General features: G+C 29.1%; 1 pseudogene; it reads left to right on the forward strand.

Annotated features, from left to right (window-relative positions):
* The first annotated feature begins 2,542 nt into the window (after positions 1–2,542).
* Positions 2,543–3,432, forward strand: LOC105623595 (annotated as a pseudogene).
* Positions 3,433–8,421: the final 4,989 nt, after the last annotated feature.

Raw genomic sequence — 8,421 nt, forward strand, 5'->3', positions numbered from 1 at the left:
ACCTTCCCCATGGCATGTAGCCGCATGGAAATGGCTGCTTGAGAAACACCCAATTACTCGGCAAGCATTTTTTGCGATTAGGTATCGTCCTCGTCCAAAAGAGTCTGCAATTGACAGTCCTCAACCTTCCTAGCCGATTTTCACGCTTCTTGTTATTCAGGTCAAAATTATTGTCATTGAACCGGCGAAACCAATCTCTGCACGTTGTTTCCGATAAAGCATTGTCGCTATAGGCCTCCATAAGCATTCGATGCGATTCGGCAGCCGATTTCTTCAAATTGAAACAGAAAAGCAAAGCTTTCCACATATGCTTTTTTTTAGCAAAAAATTAGACATGATTACGAAAGAAAAAATGTATGTTGTTGTATGATTGTTGTATGATAATTGCTGATGATGTGCACTGATTAATGTTGACAGATGTCAAACACATAAAAAAAAGTGTGTTATGTGCCCAGGGTAGCTTTGTACGCTCACTAATGCCTATGAGCAAACAGCGGATTTAAGCTTATACTGGTATATCACCTTTGATGATGTCCACCACTTTTAAGCAAGAATAATCCAGCGCTGCCTAAAGTAACTACGAAACGTTTGACTCATCAAAATCGTTCATATATAGCTTCTAACAATTACTCTTTGTTATTCAATCAATTAATGTTACTTGTAACAAAAATTGCATTAAGTTTTTGTAGCTATTAATAAAGTTAAACTTACATACAAACTATGAAAGTAGAATATTTTTTAATAAATTTATTTATTTTCTATTGAAAAATTGAAACAAATAAATAACAGATAATTGAAACAAATAAGAAACAGCCCAATAAAAAGCCTTCCAGTAAAAAATTTTTCATGCATGAATGTGTATAAATACACATAAATACATATAAATATTCATAAACATGTATAATTATATATGAAATATATATGACTATACATTCTTTTTGCTTTTGTAAAATTACTTTTTAGTATAATAGAAATAATAATAGTAATGTGAAAGTAATAATAGTAATGTAAAATAATTAAAAGAATAATTTAAAGAAATAAAAAAAAATTACTTACGTATAATTAAATATAAAATTATGTATAATTATGTTATGAGCAATTATTTTTTATTTATTACATTTTTCCAAACTTCTTTTTAAAACAAACAATGCGAAAATTATCCCTTTAATTATTTTCTTATGTTTTCACATTACTATTATTATTTCTATTACACTAAAAAGTAATTTTACAAAAAAAGGAAGGATGTATAAACATGTATGGACATATTTCATATATAATTATACATATTTATGAATATTTATGCGTGTTTATGTATGTTTATATATGTTTACACATATTTATATTTATTATTTTGTATTCATAAATGAAAAATTTTTTATCGGCAAATAAATGAAATAGATGAGAAATAAAAAAGAAAAAGGCGAGCAAAATGTAAGCCAAATGTGCTGTTGTTGAAGCAAGTATATTTTTTCACTAAAGTGATAAACTGATAATACGCTTTGAGTTGATAATATGCTTTGACGGGTATTTTCTTTAGACGTGCCAAAGAGTTTGCGAATTATTGCCGTGTTGTGATCCATTGCTAATATCAATATATCGTGAACTTTTACCCATTCACTTCATTAGGGCGAGGAGCCTATAGGGAAGAAAAATTAATATTGTATCACTAATATAGTATTAGTTTCTCGCCCTGATGAACTGAATAGCACGGCGATAAGCCTGCAAACCCTTTGGCATCTCTGATCAAGATATAAGAATTTAGTATAACTTTGAAAAATTTTAGTCTTTTCTTTATTGAAAAACAAATAAGCAACAATATATTAAACCACTTATGTGAATACAAATAAATATACGATCGAGATTGCATCTTGGTGCTTAATATCTAATATTTTTATGAGAATTATTAAATAATTTTCCAGTTCTGCAATATAAATCTACAGTTCAAAAGTCACATAAAACATAGTTCACATAGGTGAAAAGTCAAATAACAATTCGATTGCACCTGTTTGTCTTATTCTGCATCTGCACAAAATTATTTAGAAAGAATATAAGCTTTATTCTTTTGAATATAAATGATAGAAATGGTAAGCTTTAATGAATTGAATCAATAAAGAATAAAAAGCCTTTGAGAGCCAATGCTGAATGTTATTGCAATTAAATTTTATTATATATTAGGTGTAGTAAAAAGAAATCTATTATTTTTCCATTCAATTTCATGCAAAAATAATGGATTTCTTTTTACTACACCTAATATAATACAATAATTGAAGTCAATTATTATATATAATAAAACTTAATTGCAATAATATTCATTAACTGTCGAAAGCTTTTTATTTCTTCAAATATAATTTAAAAAGTTTTAAGTTTATAATTTTTATTAAAATAATGCTTGTATATATTATTTTCAAATTAAATCTAAGTGAATTTAAGTGAATTATGGCAAAAAAAAAACAATCTTGTATGATGGCGTTTTAATCTTAATTATTTCATTTTACATGTAGCATTTTTCATATGGAATACAGAATCGGCAATCCTACGCGTAATGGAGACATGCTTGATTGCTTTAGAGAAAGACAAACACGCCTTTTTCTTCTGGATTAGGTACCCTTACTGCTATTATAGGTTTATTGGAGGTAGGAGATCATTTGGTTGTCGAAGACGATCTTTATGATGGAACAACAGTTATATCCAGAAATGTAGTAGCAAACAAGGCATGAAATGTATTTTCATTGATATGACTGATGTACAAAATGTTATAGATTCCATACAGCCAAATACAAAGGTAAATAAAAAAACTAAAAATATTACTGTTATTATTTACATTTACTTTGTATTAAAATTTAATATTTTGTATTTTAAATTTTATATTTTAACAATATTTTGTATTTTAAATTTTTTAGTATCACAGTATTTTCTGCATTATAATTTATTCTACTGTAGATATGACTATAGAGACGCCTACAAATCCTTTAGTGAAATTAACGGATATAAAAGCTGTTGCTGAAAGTCTGAAATCTCATCCAGACATTATAATAGAAAAATGGTTTAGCCGTAGCTATGTTTCTCGATTTTCATTCTAATCTCGAGAAAGTGATTCATCCACGTACGTATAACTGTTTACTCTTCTTATTCTGTATGTTTTTTAAAAAAGAAGCATATATAATTAATTTTTGCATATATAATTAATAAGCATATATAATTAATAATAAATATGACGATAAAGCGTTTATAATAAAATACACATATTGTTACATTGCAGTTTTCTCGTCACATCCGCAATATCAGTTTGCGCTTACACAAACAGGGCACAGTGGAATGGTTTCTTTCTACTGAAAAACTATTCTAAACGCTTTTTGTTAGCGTTTGTTGTTGAAAATTTTCGTTTTAGCTGTATCCTTAGGAGGTTACGAATCGCTAGTCGAATTGCCGTAAGTATATTTGAAATGTGTATTTAAAAATATTTTTTTAATGTATTCTTCTCATTTAGATTCGTAATAACGCACTTGTTAAGAAGATGTACGAGGCGTAACTGATCAATTAATTCGATTATCTGTTGACCTTGAAACCGAAAACGATTTCATAGCCGATCTCAAATAAGCATTGGACGCTTGTTAATGAATTAACGAAGTTGTCAAGCATTTCTGAATATGCAAATATATATATTTTCAAGTTCAGAAATAAAATAAATTACAACAATAAATTAGATAACGGATTCAAATAATTTAAACCAAATAATAAATATACACAAGGGCTATGAACTAAACGATGTTTAATATTAATTGCTTATTTAAAATTCATAAAAACGAGAACTACAAACAACCCTTATCTGGTTATCAATGATAATAATTACAAAATGAGAAGTAACAATGAAATCGATGTCCAATCAACGATTTCTTCCAGATAACTAAATAAGGGCATATGTTGCCATTTTGCTGTCATTTATTCCGTATTCAATTTCATCAAACTAAAACTAAAGTGTTTCCACAAACTGTCTGTTGTTCTGATGTCACGTAAAGTCTTCCTTAGAATTCAGCAAACGGCTGGCAAGTTATCATTATGCGTGCATGGTGTCCATCAGTTTGCTGTCAACGTGACGAGTTTATTATTTCTCAAATACTTTTACAATTTCGTAAACTCATGAACTTTATTTGCCCTCCTGATGCTAACTCAGTTCACATTAGATTCCAATGACAGCAAATTATCGACAAGTTGAAAATAATACAATGCATCAATTTGTTCCATATGCTAAATCTTGCTTGGCTATCTAGGAAATTACGTATTATTTTCATATATACTTATCTTTCGTATTGTGTTCTTGAAATTTTGCATATTTAAGTTTCTTTACAGATAAAATGATATATATAAAATTTCTTACAGATTATTTTTTTTATTATACTCTGTACAAGACTTGATTTTCGCAATATAAATTTTTAATATTATTCATATTATTATAATTATTAGAATATTGTAATTTTTAGAAATGCAAAAAATTCTTGCAAATAGGAAATATTTTTGGAATTATACAATATGTATATACTCTTTGTTTGCCAAATATTCTCCTGATATTGGAAGTACAAATTAGTTCGTTTTTTTGTGTTCAAAAATGCATTTATTTCAAAACAAAATGAATGAACAGATCAATTAAAGTATTGTCCAGAAATCGCTGCCTAGAAATCGCTGCCTATTACTTTTTACCATCTCTCAGGCAATTTTCGATTTCTGCGAAAGAAGTGAACCGGTGACTTGCTGTATCCTTCGGAACAATCAGTAATCAGAAGGAGCAATGTCCAGAGAATACAGGTGCGGTAAAACATCCAATTTGAGCGTTTCCAAATATTTTTTTATGATTTTAGCGACATGAGGCCGAGCGTTGTCATGAAGAAGAATAACTTTATCATGTCTTTGCTCGTATTCCGGTCGTTTTTCTCGCAATGCACGGCTCAAACGAATCAATTGTAGCCGATACTGATCGCCTGTAATGGACCAGGTTTCAGCAGCTCATAGTAAACAAGATCCTTTTGATCCCACCAGATACAGAGCATGAAACTTCGAATAAATGCCATGAATGTTCGGCCGTGATGTTGATGTTGAGGTCAATGGCAACGATTGACCGGGCTTAGCGTAGTATTTTTTCTTCTTGGGGTTGTCATAGAATATCCACTTCTCATCTCCAGTCACAATCCAATGCAAAAAATCTTTTCTCTGTTGTCTTTTAATCAGCTGTTCGCAAGTGAAAAATTGCCTTTCAACATCTCTCGGTTTCATAAGGCACCCAATTTCCTTGTTTTTGAATCATTCCCATAGCTCTCAATTGTATAGAAACGGCTTGTTGAGTTATCCCCAATGATTCTGCAAGCTCCTCTTGACTCTGATCTTCTTCGAATAATGCCTCTAATTCTTTGTCTTCGAATTTTTTTGGCTGTCCAGAGCGAGGCTTGTCTTCAATACTGAAATCTCTATCCTTGAAACGTCGAAACCATTCCCTATATGGATTTATCAGTTGGAGCAGTGTCACCATAAACTTCGACAAGCATAGTTCGATGGGCTTCAGCCGCACTTTTCTTCCAATTAAAGCAGAAAATCAAAACTTCCCGCAAATGCTGCTTGGTTGACACAAAATTCGACATTTCAAACACAGTAAAAATCAAGGTTTTTGTATGAAACTCAAAGCGATATAAACTGAATATTATTAGCAGATGTTTAACCTCTCTGAAACTGCCAAAAGCTGTCACTATGAACCATTCACAATAGCTGGAATTATCTTTAGGGAAACGGATCGAACTAATTTGTACTCCCAATACTTTGAAAACTTCTGAAAGTCGAAATTGCGATTTTTATTAGTTTTTGATGTAATTGGAGTAGAAAAAAATATTTACAATTATATATAATAATACACAACAAATATTTATTTGTTGCATTAATATACATTTTAGTATATCTTTATAAGAATATAAAACATATCTATTGTACATACATATACAGTAATACCATAGTAGGAAAATATACATTAATAATCATACTAATAAATATACATACGTATACACTATACAAATGCAAATTGGAAAAAAATTAAAATCGATACTTCATGTTCTGGATATGCGATACGCATTTTCTCGTATCGCATATTTCTAACATGAAATATCGATTTCAATTTAGTCTCTATTTTTTCTCGATCGATATGATAAAAATACAAATATTGTTATGAGAAAGAATTTTTCTTGAGAAAACTACGGTTAAAAGGCGATTTAATTTTTCGATTTAATTAATCTTTTTATAAAAAAAATTTTTTTATGCGTAACGAACATACCGTGTATCGACACACGTATTGCGCATTCCTATTTCACGTTAGCTTATATCGCGATGTGTGATCTGATATTATAGTACAAGTCTATTTAAAATCTTTGCTTGAAATTCTCAAAAATTTTTGCACTTAAACTGAGATAAATATGTATTCGAGCGTTGAAAAAAAGAAAAGCGAAAAATGGAAAAAAGTGCAAACAACGCGAACAAATCAACGTTCCATCATAGTGCAAAAGAAACTTTGTCCTTTTTCTCCTTCCACGATCACATGACTGTCAATGATAATTATATAAGTTATTTAAGTAGCTCGTCATCGGTCAGATTACTCCAGTCAACATCAGTTTCAGCAGATATTCAGCGGTATCGATATCAAGTGAGTGAATTTTGCTGACTCTTCAATAGATTCTCTTAATCTACATCTGGCTATTTCATCACTCGAATTATTCACTGTCAAGAAAAACAGTCCTTTATCAGTTACATTTTTTGTCATGGGGCCAGGAATGTCCGAATTAGATGAATGTAAAAGGTGTAGCTGAGGAGAATCTCAAACAATGGCGTTTTTTCATTATGCAACCAGAAGCAACCACGCTAAAGATATCTTTGTCTTTTGATTTCTAAAAACGAAGATAGCATTAGCTATAATAGCTTCTGGTTGAATAAAAAACACCCCAGAATGCTCTCGCAACTAAATTTAAATTCTATGAACGCTATTCGAAGCATTTCACAACATTCCAGAGTGCTTCGATCTCTAAAAAAAAAGAATACTTCTCTTTCTTTTTTTAACGTATAAATAATGAAACAAAATTTTGTCTCCTAATTTGAATTAACAATTTTAATTTTTTAATTATTATCGAAGATTTATCGCATCTCACTTTTTATGTCACGTAAATGTGTTATCTCTTGAGTTGTAAATTGTTATCGTATGCACTGTTCAAATAGAATTACTGTATTAGAACTCTCTCTGTTAAAATTAATTTTAATTAATTAGTCTATTTCATACATTTACTCCGTAAATGAAAGACCGAAACCAACATGCACGATAACAATTTAACTTGTATTTAAAATGACTTAAAAAGTAACATAAAAAGTAAGACGTAATAAATCTTTAATAAAAATTAAAACATTAAAATTACGCGCGCCAAACATTATTATTATATTATTATTACTAATAAGTATATATCAATAAAAAAAAATCATTCAACGATATAAATAAAAATAAACAATAAATTCAAGGCTAATTCGAATCAAGACCGATGAAGGTGCCAGAGAATAAATCTAATAAAAAGATTATAATTTCCATAGTGTTTAATCTTCTTTATTAAACGTTTCGGCTCTCTTTGTAGCCAGTCAGTAATAGTCAGTAATAATACATCTCTTAAATCGTAATCATTGATCCGTCCATCAAAAGTGAGTCAGCAAAATTTCAATCAATTGAAATTAGCGTCCGTTAGACGCTTCTGATTATCTCAGTAATACAGTAAAAATTTAATCATTATTAATATGAATAACAATTAATATAATATATAATAATTAAGATAATATATAATAATTAATATAGATAATATGGATAATAAGTTTAAAAATTGTTTAAATATTAAAAAATAATTTGAAGTTAGTGATAATGAAAACTTCCAAAGCTTCATTTAAATGTTAAACTTCTCGTTTGCGATTTTACTGCAGTTGTGAATCTGATAGTAACTCACTTTTGATGGAAGAATCAATGATTACGATTTAAGAGATATATCATTATTGATGATGGCTACAAAGAGAGTCGAAGCGTTCTTAATAAAGACGATTAAATACCATGGAAATTAATCTTTGGATTAGAATTTAATCTCTGACCTTCATCGACCTTGACTCGAATTAGCTTTAAATTTATTGTTATTTTTATTTTTAAGATTATAAGATTTTTTAAGATAAGTCTGTTAGTATTTGATATTTAGATTAACAATATAAGTAAAACTTCTGTTTAGAAGACCCTGTATACGTCCAGATCAAAAAGGTTTAAACGAGATTCCCTGAATAAGAGTTTTATTAAACAATATTTCTATTAATTGCTGATTAATAATAAATTATATTTTTAATCAATATACGTAGAACATTTTTTTTACTACATAGACG

The sequence above is a fragment of the Atta cephalotes genome (assembly GCF_000143395.1).
Source record: "Atta cephalotes unplaced genomic scaffold scaffold00059, whole genome shotgun sequence".
In the NCBI taxonomy this organism is placed as follows: Eukaryota; Metazoa; Arthropoda; class Insecta; order Hymenoptera; family Formicidae; genus Atta; species Atta cephalotes.